A 15,096-nucleotide genomic window follows, 5' to 3' on the forward strand; every position below is an offset into this window, starting at 1 on the left:
ACAGCCAAACACACTCTGCCCATCTGCGTTTGCCTTGCCGCCCAGCACTCCCAACACACTCTCACTATCGGCACAGACCACCTCCCAAAGTGCAAACCTCCAAGCGATTTCTGACACACGCTACATCTAAGAGCTTAGAGCTGTTGCTGGTCCTCACCTTCCCTTGACACCGCTTTCACAGCCAAACACACTCTGCCCATCTACCCTGGCTTTGCCTCCCAGCACTCCCAACACACATTCTCAGGCTCACTCTCACTCTCACTCCCGGCACAGACCACCTCCCAAAGTGCAAACACCCAACCGATTTCTGACATACGCTACATCTAAGGGGTTAGAGCTGTTGCTGGTCTTCACCTTCCCTTGACACCGCTTTCACAGCCAAACACATTCTGCCCATCTACCCTGCCTTTGCCTCCCAGCACTCCCAACACACATTCTCAGGCTCAATCTCACTGTCACTCCCGGCACACACCACCTCCCAAAGTGCAAACGTCCAAGCCATTTCTCCCCTACGATAGGCTTAAGGGCTTAGAGCTGCTGCTGGTCCTCACCTTCTCTTGACACCGCTTTCACAGACAAACACACTCTGCCCATCTGCCTTTGCCTCAACTCCCAGCACTCCCAACACACATTCTCAGGCTCACTCTCACTCTCACTCCCGGCACACACCACCTCCCAAACTGCAAACCTCCAAGCCATTTCTCCCCTACGATAGGCCTAAGGGCTTAGAGCTGTTGCTGGTCCTCACCTTCCCTTGACACCGCTTTCACAGCCAAACACACTCTGCCCATCTACCCTGGCTTTGCCTCCCAGCACTCCCAACACACATTCTCAGGTTGAATCTCATTCTCACTCGCGGCACAGACCACCTCCCAAAGTGCAAACACCCAAGCGATTTCTGACACACGCTACATCTAAGGGCTTAGAGCTGTTGCTGGTCCTCACCTTCCCTTGACACCGCTTTCACAGCCAAACACACTCTGGCCATCTGCCTTTAACTTGCCTCCCAGCACTCCCAACACACATTCTCAGGTTCAATCTCACTCTCACTCCCGGCACACACCACCTCCCAAAGTGCAAACCTCCAAGCCATTTCTCCCCTACGATAGGCCTAAGGGCTTAGAGCTGTTGCTGGTCCTCACCTTCTCTTGACACCGCTTTCACAGCCAAACACACTCTGCCCATCTGCCTTTGCCTTGCCTCCCAGCACTCCAAAATCACTCTCTCTCCCGGCACACACCACCTCACAAAGTCAAAACACCCAAGCGATTTCTACCGCATGCTACATCTAAGGGCTTAGAGCTGTTGCTGGTCCTCACCTTCCCTTGACTCCGCTTTCACAGCCAAACACACTCTGCCCATCTGCCTTTAACTTGCCTCCCAGCACTCCCAACACACATTCTCAGGTTCAATCTCACTCTCACTCCCGGCACAGACCACCTCCCAAAGTGCAAACGTCCAAGCCATTTCTCCCCTACGATAGGCCTAAGGGCTTAGAGCTGTGGCTGGTCCTCACCTTCCCTTGACACCGCTTTCACAGCCAAACACACTCTGGCCATCTATGCTGGTTTTGACTCCCAGCACTCCCAAAACACATTCTCACGTTGAATCTCACTATCACTGCCGGCAAGACCACTTCCCAAAGTGCAAACCTCCAAGCGATTTCTGACACACACTACATCTAAGGCCTTAGAGCTGTTGCTGGTCCTCACCTTCCCTTGACACCGCTTTCACAGCCAAACACACTCTGCCCATCTACCCTGGCTTTGCCTCCCAGCACTCCCAACACACATTCTCAGGTTGAATCTCATTCTCACTCGCGGCACAGACCACCTCCCAAAATGCCAACACCCAAGCGATTTCTGACACACACTACATCTAAGGGCTTAGAGCTGTTGCTGGTCCTCACCTTCCCTTGACACCGCTTTCACAGCCAAACACACTCTGCCCATCTACCCTGGCTTTGCCTCCCAGCACTCCCAACACACATTCTCAGGTTGAATCTCATTCTCACTCGCGGCACAGACCACCTCCCAAAATGCCAACACCCAAGCGATTTCTGACACACGCTACATCTAAGGGCTTAGAGCTGTTGCTGGTCCTCACCTTCCCTTGACTCCGCTTTCACAGCCAAACACACTCTGGCCATCTGCCTTTAACTTGCCTCCCAGCACTCCCAACACACATTCTCAGGTTCAATCTCACTCTCACTCCCGGCACACACCACCTCCCAAAGTGCAAACTCCAAGCCATTTCTCCCATACGATAGGCCTAAGGGCTTAGAGCTGTTGCTGGTCCTCACCTTCTCTTGACACCGCTTTCACAGCCAAACACACTCTGCCCATCTGCCTTTGCCTTGCCTCCCAGCACTCCAAAATCACTCTCTCTCCCGGCACACACCACCTCACAAAGTCAAAACACCCAAGCGATTTCTGACACATGCTACATCTAAGGGCTTAGAGCTGTTGCTGGTCCTCACCTTCCCTTGACTCCGCTTTCACAGCCAAACACACTCTGGCCATCTGCCTTTAACTTGCCTCCCAGCACTCCCAACACACATTCTCAGGTTCAATCTCACTCTCACTCCCGGCACAGACCACCTCCCAAAGTGCAAACGTCCAAGCCATTTCTCCCCTACGATAGGCCTAAGGGCTTAGAGCTGTGGCTGGTCCTCACCTTCCCTTGACACCGCTTTCACAGCCAAACACACTCTGGCCATCTATGCTGGTTTTGACTCCCAGCACTCCCAAAACACATTCTCACGTTGAATCTCACTATCACTGCCGGCAAGACCACTTCCCAAAGTGCAAACCTCCAAGCGATTTCTGACACACACTACATCTAAGGCCTTAGAGCTGTTGCTGGTCCTCACCTTCCCTTGACACCGCTTTCACAGCCAAACACACTCTGCCCATCTGCGTTTGCCTTGCCGCCCAGCACTCCCAACACACTCTCACTATCGGCACAGACCACCTCCCAAAGTGCAAACCTCCAAGCGATTTCTGACACACGCTACATCTAAGAGCTTAGAGCTGTTGCTGGTCCTCACCTTCCCTTGACACCGCTTTCACAGCCAAACACACTCTGCCCATCTACCCTGGCTTTGCCTCCCAGCACTCCCAACACACATTCTCAGGCTCACTCTCACTCTCACTCCCGGCACAGACCACCTCCCAAAGTGCAAACACCCAACCGATTTCTGACATACGCTACATCTAAGGGGTTAGAGCTGTTGCTGGTCTTCACCTTCCCTTGACACCGCTTTCACAGCCAAACACATTCTGCCCATCTACCCTGCCTTTGCCTCCCAGCACTCCCAACACACATTCTCAGGCTCAATCTCACTGTCACTCCCGGCACACACCACCTCCCAAAGTGCAAACGTCCAAGCCATTTCTCCCCTACGATAGGCTTAAGGGCTTAGAGCTGCTGCTGGTCCTCACCTTCTCTTGACACCGCTTTCACAGACAAACACACTCTGCCCATCTGCCTTTGCCTCAACTCCCAGCACTCCCAACACACATTCTCAGGCTCACTCTCACTCTCACTCCCGGCACACACCACCTCCCAAACTGCAAACCTCCAAGCCATTTCTCCCCTACGATAGGCCTAAGGGCTTAGAGCTGTTGCTGGTCCTCACCTTCCCTTGACACCGCTTTCACAGCCAAACACACTCTGCCCATCTACCCTGGCTTTGCCTCCCAGCACTCCCAACACACATTCTCAGGTTGAATCTCATTCTCACTCGCGGCACAGACCACCTCCCAAAATGCCAACACCCAAGCGATTTCTGACACACGCTACATCTAAGGGCTTAGAGCTGTTGCTGGTCCTCACCTTCCCTTGACTCCGCTTTCACAGCCAAACACACTCTGCCCATCTGCCTTTAACTTGCCTCCCAGCACTCCCAACACACATTCTCAGGTTCAATCTCACTCTCACTCCCGGCACAGACCACCTCCCAAAGTGCAAACCTCCAAGCCATTTCTCCCCTACGATAGGCCTAAGGGCTTAGAGCTGTTGCTGGTCCTCACCTTCCCTTGACACCGCTTTCACAGACAAACACACTCTGCCCATCTACCCTGGCTTTCCCTCCCATCACTCCCAAAACATATTCTCAGGCTCAATCTCACTCTCACTCCCGGCACAGACCACCTCCCAAAGTGCAAACGTCCAAGCCATTTCTCCCCTACGATAGGCCTAAGGGCTTAGAGCTGTTGCTGGTCCTCACCTTCCCTTGACACCGCTTTCACAGGAAAACACACTCTGCCCATCTGCCTTTGCCTTGCCTCCCAGCACTCTCAACGCACATTCTCAGGTTCAATCTCACTCTCACTCCCGGCACACAACACCTCCCAAAGTGCAAACGTCCTAGCATTTTCTGCCGCATGCTACATCTAAGGGCTTAGAGCTGTTGCTGGTCCGCACCTTCCCTTCACACCGCTTTCACAGCCAAACACACTCTGCCCATCTGTGCTGCCCTTGCCTCCCAGCACTCCCAACACACATTCTCAAGTTCAATCTCTCTCTCACTCCTGGCACAGACCACCTCCCAAAGTGCAAACACCCAACCGATTTCTGACATACGCTACATCTAAGGGCTTAGAGCTGTGGCTGGTCCTCACCTTCCCTTGACACCGCTTTCACAGCCAAACACACTCTGGCCATCTACCCTGGCTTTCCCTCCCATCACTCCCAAAACATATTCTCAGGCTCAATCTCACTCTCACTCCCGGCACAGACCACCTCCCAAAGTGCAAACGTCCTAGCCATTTCTCCCCTACGATAGGCCTAAGGGCTTAGAGCTGTTGCTGGTCCTCACCTTCCCTTGACACCGCTTTCACAGCCAAACACACTCTGGCCATCTGCCTTTGCCTTGCCGCCCACCACTCCCAACACACTCTCACTATCGGCACAGACCACCTCCCAAAGTGCAAACACCGAACCGATTTCTGACATACGCTACATCTAAGGGCTTAGAGCTGTTGCTGGTCCTCACCTTCCCTTGACACCGCTTTCACAGCCAAACACACTCTGGCCATCTACCCTGCCTTTGCCTCCCAGCACTCCCAACACACATTCTCAGGCTCAATCTCACTCTCACTCCCGGCACACACCACCTCCCAAAGTGCAAACGTCCAAGCCATTTCTCCCCTACGATAGGCTTAAGGGCTTAGAGCTGCTGCTGGTCCTCACCTTCTCTTGACACCGCTTTCACAGACAAACACACTCTGCCCATCTGCCTTTGCCTTGCCGCCCACCACTCCCAACACACTCTCACTATCGGCACAGACCACCTCCCAAAGTGCAAACACCCAACCGATTTCTGACATACGCTACATCTAAGGGCTTAGAGCTGTTGCTGGTCCTCACCTTCCCTTGACACCGCTTTCACAGCCAAACACACTCTGCCCATCTACCCTGCCTTTGCCTCCCAGCACTCCCAACACACATTCTCAGGCTCAATCTCACTCTCACTCCCGGCACACACCACCTCCCAAAGTGCAAACGTCCAAGCCATTTCTCCCCTACGATAGGCTTAAGGGCTTAGAGCTGCTGCTGGTCCTCACCTTCTCTTGACACCGCTTTCACAGACAAACACACTCTGCCCATCTGCCTTTGCCTCAACTCCCAGCACTCCCAACACACATTCTCAGGCTCACTCTCACTCTCACTCCCGGCACACACCACCTCCCAAAGTGCAAACCTCCAAGCCATTTCTCCCCTACGATAGGCCTAAGGGCTTAGAGCTGTTGCTGGTCCTCACCTTCCCTTGACACTGCTTTCACAGCCAAACACACTCTGCCCATCTACCCTGGCTTTGCCTCCCAGCACTCCCAACACACATTCTCAGGTTGAATCTCATTCTCACTCGCGGCACAGACCACCTCCCAAAATGCCAACACCCAAGCGATTTCTGACACACGCTACATCTAAGGGCTTAGAGCTGTTGCTGGTCCTCACCTTCCCTTGACTCCGCTTTCACAGCGAAACACACTCTGGCCATCTGCCTTTAACTTGCCTCCCAGCACTCCCAACACACATTCTCAGGTTCAATCTCACTCTCACTCCCGGCACACACCACCTCCCAAAGTGCAAACCTCCAAGCCATTTCTCCCATACGATAGGCCTAAGGGCTTAGAGCTGTTGCTGGTCCTCACCTTCTCTTGACACCGCTTTCACAGCCAAACACACTCTGCCCATCTGCCTTTGCCTTGCCTCCCAGCACTCCAAAATCACTCTCTCTCCCGGCACACACCACCTCACAAAGTCAAAACACCCAAGCGATTTCTACCGCATGCTACATCTAAGGGCTTAGAGCTGTTGCTGGTCCTCACCTTCCCTTGACACCGCTTTCACAGCCAAACACACTCTGCCCATCTACCCTGGCTTTCCCTCCCAGCACTCCCAATACATATTCTCAGGCTCACTATCACTCTCACTCCCGGCACAGACCACCTCCCAAAGTGCAAACGTCCAAGCCATTTCTCCCCTACGATAGGCCTAAGGGCTTAGAGCTGTGGCTGGTCCTCACCTTCCCTTGACACCGCTTTCACAGCCAAACACACTCTGGCCATCTATGCTGGTTTTGACTCCCAGCACTCCCAAAACACATTCTCACGTTGAATCTCACTATCACTGCCGGCAAGACCACTTCCCAAAGAGCAAATACCCAAGCGATTTCTGACACACACTACATCTAAGGCCTTAGAGCTGTTGCTGGTCCTCACCTTCCCTTGACACCGCTTTCACAGCCAAACACACTCTGCCCATCTGCGTTTGCCTTGCCGCCCAGCACTCCCAACACACTCTCACTATCGGCACAGACCACCTCCCAAAGTGCAAACCTCCAAGCGATTTCTGACACACGCTACATCTAAGAGCTTAGAGCTGTTGCTGGTCCTCACCTTCCCTTGACACCGCTTTCACAGCCAAACACACTCTGCCCATCTACCCTGGCTTTGCCTCCCAGCACTCCCAACACACATTCTCAGGTTGAATCTCACTCTCACTCCCGGCACAGACCACCTCCCAAAGTGCAAACACCCAACCGATTTCTGACATACGCTACATCTAAGGGGTTAGAGCTGTTGCTGGTCTTCACCTTCCCTTGACACCGCTTTCACAGCCAAACACATTCTGCCCATCTACCCTGCCTTTGCCTCCCAGCACTCCCAACACACATTCTCAGGCTCAATCTCACTGTCACTCCCGGCACACACCACCTCCCAAAGTGCAAACGTCCAAGCCATTTCTCCCCTACGATAGGGTTAAGGGCTTAGAGCTGCTGCTGGTCCTCACCTTCTCTTGACACCGCTTTCACAGACAAACACACTCTGCCCATCTGCCTTTGCCTCAACTCCCAGCACTCCCAACACACATTCTCAGGCTCACTCTCACTCTCACTCCCGGCACACACCACCTCCCAAAGTGCAAACCTCCAAGCCATTTCTCCCCTACGATAGGCCTAAGGGCTTAGAGCTGTTGCTGGTCCTCACCTTCCCTTGACACCGCTTTCACAGCCAAACACACTCTGCCCATCTACCCTGGCTTTGCCTCCCAGCACTCCCAACACACATTCTCAGGTTGAATCTCATTCTCACTCGCGGCACAGACCACCTCCCAAAATGCCAACACCCAAGCGATTTCTGACACACGCTACATCTAAGGGCTTAGAGCTGTTGCTGGTCCTCACCTTCCCTTGACTCCGCTTTCACAGCCAAACACACTCTGGCCATCTGCCTTTAACTTGCCTCCCAGCACTCCCAACACACATTCTCAGGTTCAATCTCACTCTCACTCCCGGCACAGACCACCTCCCAAACTGCAAACCTCCAAGCCATTTCTCCCCTACGATAGGCCTAAGGGCTTAGAGCTGTTGCTGGTCCTCACCTTCCCTTGACACCGCTTTCACAGACAAACACACTCTGCCCATCTGCCCTGGCTTTCCCTCCCATCACTCCCAAAACATATTCTCAGGCTCAATCTCACTCTCACTCCCGGCACAGACCACCTCCCAAAGTGCAAACGTCCAAGCCATTTCTCCCCTACGATAGGCCTAAGGGCTTAGAGCTGTTGCTGGTCCTCACCTTCCCTTGACACCGCTTTCACAGGAAAACACACTCTGCCCATCTGCCTTTGCCTTGCCTCCCAGCACTCTCAACGCACATTCTCAGGTTCAATCTCACTCTCACTCCCGGCACACAACACCTCCCAAAGTGCAAACGTCCTAGCATTTTCTGACGCATGCTACATCTAAGGGCTTAGAGCTGTTGCTGGTCCGCACCTTCCCTTCACACCGCTTTCACAGCCAAACACACTCTGCCCATCTGTGCTGCCCTTGCCTCCCAGCACTCCCAACACACATTCTCAAGTTCAATCTCTCTCTCACTCCTGGCACAGACCACCTCCCAAAGTGCAAACACCCAACCGATTTCTGACATACGCTACATCTAAGGGCTTAGAGCTGTGGCTGGTCCTCACCTTCCCTTGACACCGCTTTCACAGCCAAACACACTCTGGCCATCTACGCTGGTTTTGCCTCCCAGCACTCCCAAAACACATTCTCAGGTTGAATCTCACTATCACTGCCGGCACACACCACTTCCCAAAGAGCAAATACCCAAGCGATTTCTGACACACGCTACATCTAAGGCCTTAGAGCTGTTGCTGGTCCTCACCTTCCCTTGACACCGCTTTCACAGCCAAACACACTCTGCCCATCTGCCTTTGCCTTGCCGCCCACCACTCCCAACACACTCTCACTATCGGCACAGACCACCTCCCATAGTGCAAACACCCAACCGATTTCTGACATACGCTACATCTAAGGGGTTAGAGCTGTTGCTGGTCCTAACCTTCCCTTGACACCGCTTTCACAGCCAAACACATTCTGCCCATCTACCCTGGCTTTGCCTCCCAGCACTCCCAACACACATTCTCAGGCTCAATCTCACTGTCACTCCCGGCACACACCACCTCCCAAAGTGCAAACGTCCAAGCCATTTATCCCCTACGATAGGCTTAAGGGCTTAGAGCTGCTGCTGGTCCTCACCTTCTCTTGACACCGCTTTCACAGACAAACACACTCTGCCAATCTGCCTTTGCCTCAACTCCCAGCACTCCCAACACACATTCTCAGGCTCACTCTCACTCTCACTCCCGGCACACACCACCTCCCAAACTGCAAACCTCCAAGCCATTTCTCCCCTACGATAGGCCTAAGGGCTTAGAGCTGTTGCTGGTCCTCACCTTCCCTTGACACCGCTTTCACAGCCAAACACACTCTGCCCATCTACCCTGGCTTTGCCTCCCAGCACTCCCAACACACATTCTCAGGTTGAATCTCATTCTCACTCGCGGCACAGACCACCTCCCAAAATGCCAACACCCAAGCGATTTCTGACACACGCTACATCTAAGGGCTTAGAGCTGTTGCTGGTCCTCACCTTCCCTTGACACCGCTTTCACAGCCAAACACACACTGGCCATCTGCCTTTGCCTTGCCGCCCAGCACTCCCAACACACATTCTCAAGTTCAATCTCACTCTCACTCCCGGCACAGCCCACCTCCCAAAGTGCAAACGTCCAAGCCATTTCTCCCCTGCGATAGGCTTAAGGGCTTAGAGCTGTTGCTGGTCCTCACCTTCTCTTGACACCTCTTCCACAGACAAACACACTCTGCCCATCCGCCTTTGCCTTGCCTCCCAGCACTCCCAACACACATTCTCAGGTTGAATCTCACTCTCACTCCTGGCACAGACCACCTCCCAAAGTGCAAACACCCAACCGATTTCTGACATACGCTACATCTAAGGGCTTAGAGCTGTGGCTGGTCCTCACCTTCCCTTGACACCGCTTTCACAGCCAAACACACTCTGGCCATCTACAATGGTTTTGCCTCCCAGCACTCCCAACACACATTCTCAGGCTTACTCTCACTCTCACTCCCGGCACACACCACCTCCCAAAGTGCAAACCTCCAAGCCATTTCACCCCTACGATAGGCCTAAGGACTTAGAGCTGTTGCTGGTCCTCACCTTCCCTTGACACCGCTTTCACAGCCAAACACACTCTGCCCATCTACCCTGGCTTTGCCTCCCAGCACTCCCAACACACATTCTCAGGTTGAATCTCATTCTCACTCGCGGCACAGACCACCTCCCAAAATGCCAACACCCAAGCGATTTCTGACACACGCTACATCTAAGGGCTTAGAGCTGTTGCTGGTCCTCACCTTCCCTTGACTCCGCTTTCACAGCCAAACACACTCTGGCCATCTGCCTTTAACTTGCCTCCCAGCACTCCCAACACACATTCTCAGGTTCAATCTCACTCTCACTCCCGGCACAGACCACCTCCCAAAGTGCAAACGTCCAAGCCATTTCTCCCCTACGATAGGCCTAAGGGCTTAGAGCTGTGGCTGGTCCTCACCTTCCCTTGACACCGCTTTCACAGCCAAACACACTCTGGCCATCTATGCTGGTTTTGACTCCCAGCACTCCCAAAACACATTCTCACGTTGAATCTCACTATCACTGCCGGCAAGACCACTTCCCAAAGAGCAAATACCCAAGCGATTTCTGACACACACTACATCTAAGGGCTTAGAGCTGTTGCTGGTCCTCACCTTCCCTTGACACCGCTTTCACAGCCAAACACACTCTGCCCATCTGCCTTTGCCTTGCCGCCCACCACTCCCAACACACTCTCACTATCGGCACAGACCACCTCCCAAAGTGCAAACCTCCAAGCGATTTCTGACACACGCTACATCTAAGAGCTTAGAGCTGTTGCTGGTCCTCACCTTCCCTTGACTCCGCTTTCACAGCCAAACACACTCTGGCCATCTGCCTTTAACTTGCCTCCCAGCACTCCCAACACACATTCTCAGGTTCAATCTCACTCTCACTCCCGGCACAGACCACCTCCCAAAGTGCAAACCTCCAAGCCATTTCTCCCCTACGATAGGCCTAAGGCCTTAGAGCTGTTGCTGGTCCTCACCTTCCCTTGACACCGCTTTCACAGCCAAACACACTCTGGCCATCTGCCTTTGCCTTGCCGCCCACCACTCCCAACACACTCTCACTATCGGCACAGACCACCTCCCATAGTGCAAACACCCAACCGATTTCTGACATACGCTACATCTAAGGGCTTAGAGCTGTGGCTGGTCCTCACCTTCCCTTGACACCGCTTTCACAGCCAAACACATTCTGCCCATCTACCCTGCCTTTGCCTCCCAGCACTCCCAACACACATTCTCAGGCTCAATCTCACTGTCACTCCCGGCACACACCACCTCCCAAAGTGCAAACGTCCAAGCCATTTCTCCCCTACGATAGGCTTAAGGGCTTAGAGCTGCTGCTGGTCCTCACCTTCTCTTGACACCGCTTTCACAGACAAACACACTCTGCCCATCTGCCTTTGCCTCAACTCCCAGCACTCCCAACACACATTCTCAGGCTCACTCTCACTCTCACTCCCGGCACACACCACCTCCCAAACTGCAAACCTCCAAGCCATTTCTCCCCTACGATAGGCCTAAGGGCTTAGAGCTGTTGCTGGTCCTCACCTTCCCTTGACACCGCTTTCACAGCCAAACACACTCTGCCCATCTGCCTTTAACTTGCCTCCCAGCACTCCCAACACACATTCTCAGGTTCAATCTCACTCTCACTCCCGGCACAGACCACCTCCCAAAGTGCAAACCTCCAAGCCATTTCTCCCCTACGATAGGCCTAAGGGCTTAGAGCTGTTGCTGGTCCTCACCTTCCCTTGACACCGCTTTCACAGACAAACACACTCTGCCCATCTACCCTGGCTTTCCCTCCCATCACTCCCAAAACATATTCTCAGGCTCAATCTCACTCTCACTCCCGGCACAGACCACCTCCCAAAGTGCAAACCTCCAAGCCATTTCTCCCCTACGATAGGCCTAAGGGCTTAGAGCTGTTGCTGGTCCTCACCTTCCCTTGACACCACTTTCACAGCCAAACACACTCTGCCCATCTACCCTGGCTTTCCCTCCCATCACTCCCAAAACATATTCTCAGGCTCACTATCACTCTCACTCCCGGCACACAACACCTCCCAAAGTGCAAACGTCCTAGCATTTTCTGCCGCATGCTACATCTAAGGGCTTAGAGCTGTTGCTGGTCCGCACCTTCCCTTCACACCGCTTTCACAGCCAAACACACTCTGCCCATCTGTGCTGCCCTTGCCTCCCAGCACTCCCAACACACATTCTCAAGTTCAATCTCTCTCTCACTCCTGGCACAGACCACCTCCCAAAGTGCAAACACCCAACCGATTTCTGACATACGCTACATCTAAGGGCTTAGAGCTGTGGCTGGTCCTCACCTTCCCTTGACACCGCTTTCACAGCCAAACACACTCTGGCCATCTACGCTGGTTTTGCCTCCCAGCACTCCCAAAACACATTCTCAGGTTGAATCTCACTATCACTGCCGGCACACACCACTTCCCAAAGAGCAAATACCCAAGCGATTTCTGACACACGCTACATCTAAGGCCTTAGAGCTGTTGCTGGTCCTCACCTTCCCTTGACACCGCTTTCACAGCCAAACACACTCTGCCCATCTGCCTTTGCCTTGCCGCCCACCACTCCCAACACACTCTCACTATCGGCACAGACCACCTCCCAAAGTGCAAACACCCAACCGATTTCTGACATACGCTACATCTAAGGGGTTAGAGCTGTTGCTGGTCCTAACCTTCCCTTGACACCGCTTTCACAGCCAAACACATTCTGCCCATCTACCCTGGCTTTGCCTCCCAGCACTCCCAACACACTCTCACTATCGGCACAGACCACCTCCCAAAGTGCAAACCTCCAAGCGATTTCTGACACACGCTACATCTAAGAGCTTAGAGCTGTTGCTGGTCCTCACCTTCCCTTGACACCGCTTTCACAGCCAAACACACTCTGCCCATCTACCCTGGCTTTGCCTCCCAGCACTCCCAACACACATTCTCAGGCTCACTCTCACTCTCACTCCCGGCACAGACCACCTCCCAAAGTGCAAACACCCAACCGATTTCTGACATACGCTACATCTAAGGGGTTAGAGCTGTTGCTGGTCTTCACCTTCCCTTGACACCGCTTTCACAGCCAAACACATTCTGCCCATCTACCCTGCCTTTGCCTCCCAGCACTCCCAACACACATTCTCAGGCTCAATCTCACTGTCACTCCCGGCACACACCACCTCCCAAAGTGCAAACGTCCAAGCCATTTCTCCCCTACGATAGGCTTAAGGGCTTAGAGCTGCTGCTGGTGCTCACCTTCTCTTGACACCGCTTTCACAGACAAACACACTCTGCCCATCTGCCTTTGCCTCAACTCCCAGCACTCCCAACACACATTCTCAGGCTCACTCTCACTCTCACTCCCGGCACACACCACCTCCCAAACTGCAAACCTCCAAGCCATTTCTCCCCTACGATAGGCCTAAGGGCTTAGAGCTGTTGCTGGTCCTCACCTTCTCTTGACACCGCTTTCACAGCCAAACACACTCTGCCCATCTGCCTTTGCCTTGCCTCCCAGCACTCCAAAATCACTCTCTCTCCCGGCACACACCACCTCACAAAGTCAAAACACCCAAGCGATTTCTACCGCATGCTACATCTAAGGGCTTAGAGCTGTTGCTGGTCCTCACCTTCCCTTGACACCGCTTTCACAGCCAAACACACTCTGCCCATCTACCCTGGCTTTGCCTCCCAGCACTCCCAACACACATTCTCAGGTTGAATCTCATTCTCACTCGCGGCACAGACCACCTCCCAAAATGCCAACACCCAAGCGATTTCTGACACACGCTACATCTAAGGGCTTAGAGCTGTTGCTGGTCCTCACCTTCCCTTGACTCCGCTTTCACAGCCAAACACACTCTGGCCATCTGCCTTTAACTTGCCTCCCAGCACTCCCAACACACATTCTCAGGTTCAATCTCACTCTCACTCCCGGCACAGACCACCTCCCAAAGTGCAAACCTCCAAGCCATTTCTCCCCTACGATAGGCCTAAGGGCTTAGAGCTGTGGCTGGTCCTCACCTTCCCTTGACACCGCTTTCACAGCCAAACACACTCTGGCCATCTATGCTGGTTTTGACTCCCAGCACTCCCAAAACACATTCTCACGTTGAATCTCACTATCACTGCCGGCAAGACCACTTCCCAAAGAGCAAATACCCAAGCGATTTCTGACACACACTACATCTAAGGCCTTAGAGCTGTTGCTGGTCCTCACCTTCCCTTGACACCGCTTTCACAGCCAAACACACTCTGCCCATCTGCGTTTGCCTTGCCGCCCAGCACTCCCAACACACTCTCACTATCGGCACAGACCACCTCCCAAAGTGCAAACCTCCAAGCGATTTCTGACACACGCTACATCTAAGAGCTTAGAGCTGTTGCTGGTCCTCACCTTCCCTTGACACCGCTTTCACAGCCAAACACACTCTGCCCATCTACCCTGGCTTTGCCTCCCAGCACTCCCAACACACATTCTCAGGCTCACTCTCACTCTCACTCCCGGCACAGACCACCTCCCAAAGTGCAAACACCCAACCGATTTCTGACATACGCTACATCTAAGGGGTTAGAGCTGTTGCTGGTCTTCACCTTCCCTTGACACCGCTTTCACAGCCAAACACATTCTGCCCATCTACCCTGCCTTTGCCTCCCAGCACTCCCAACACACATTCTCAGGCTCAATCTCACTGTCACTCCCGGCACACACCACCTCCCAAAGTGCAAACGTCCAAGCCATTTCTCCCCTACGATAGGCTTAAGGGCTTAGAGCTGCTGCTGGTCCTCACCTTCTCTTGACACCGCTTTCACAGACAAACACACTCTGCCCATCTGCCTTTGCCTCAACTCCCAGCACTCCCAACACACATTCTCAGGCTCACTCTCACTCTCACTCCCGGCACACACCACCTCCCAAACTGCAAACCTCCAAGCCATTTCTCCCCTACGATAGGCCTAAGGGCTTAGAGCTGTTGCTGGTCCTCACCTTCCCTTGACACCGCTTTCACAGCCAAACACACTCTGCCCATCTACCCTGGCTTT

Source organism: Pelecanus crispus, chromosome 25 (assembly GCF_030463565.1).
Source record: "Pelecanus crispus isolate bPelCri1 chromosome 25, bPelCri1.pri, whole genome shotgun sequence".
Classification (NCBI taxonomy): Eukaryota; Metazoa; Chordata; class Aves; order Pelecaniformes; family Pelecanidae; genus Pelecanus; species Pelecanus crispus.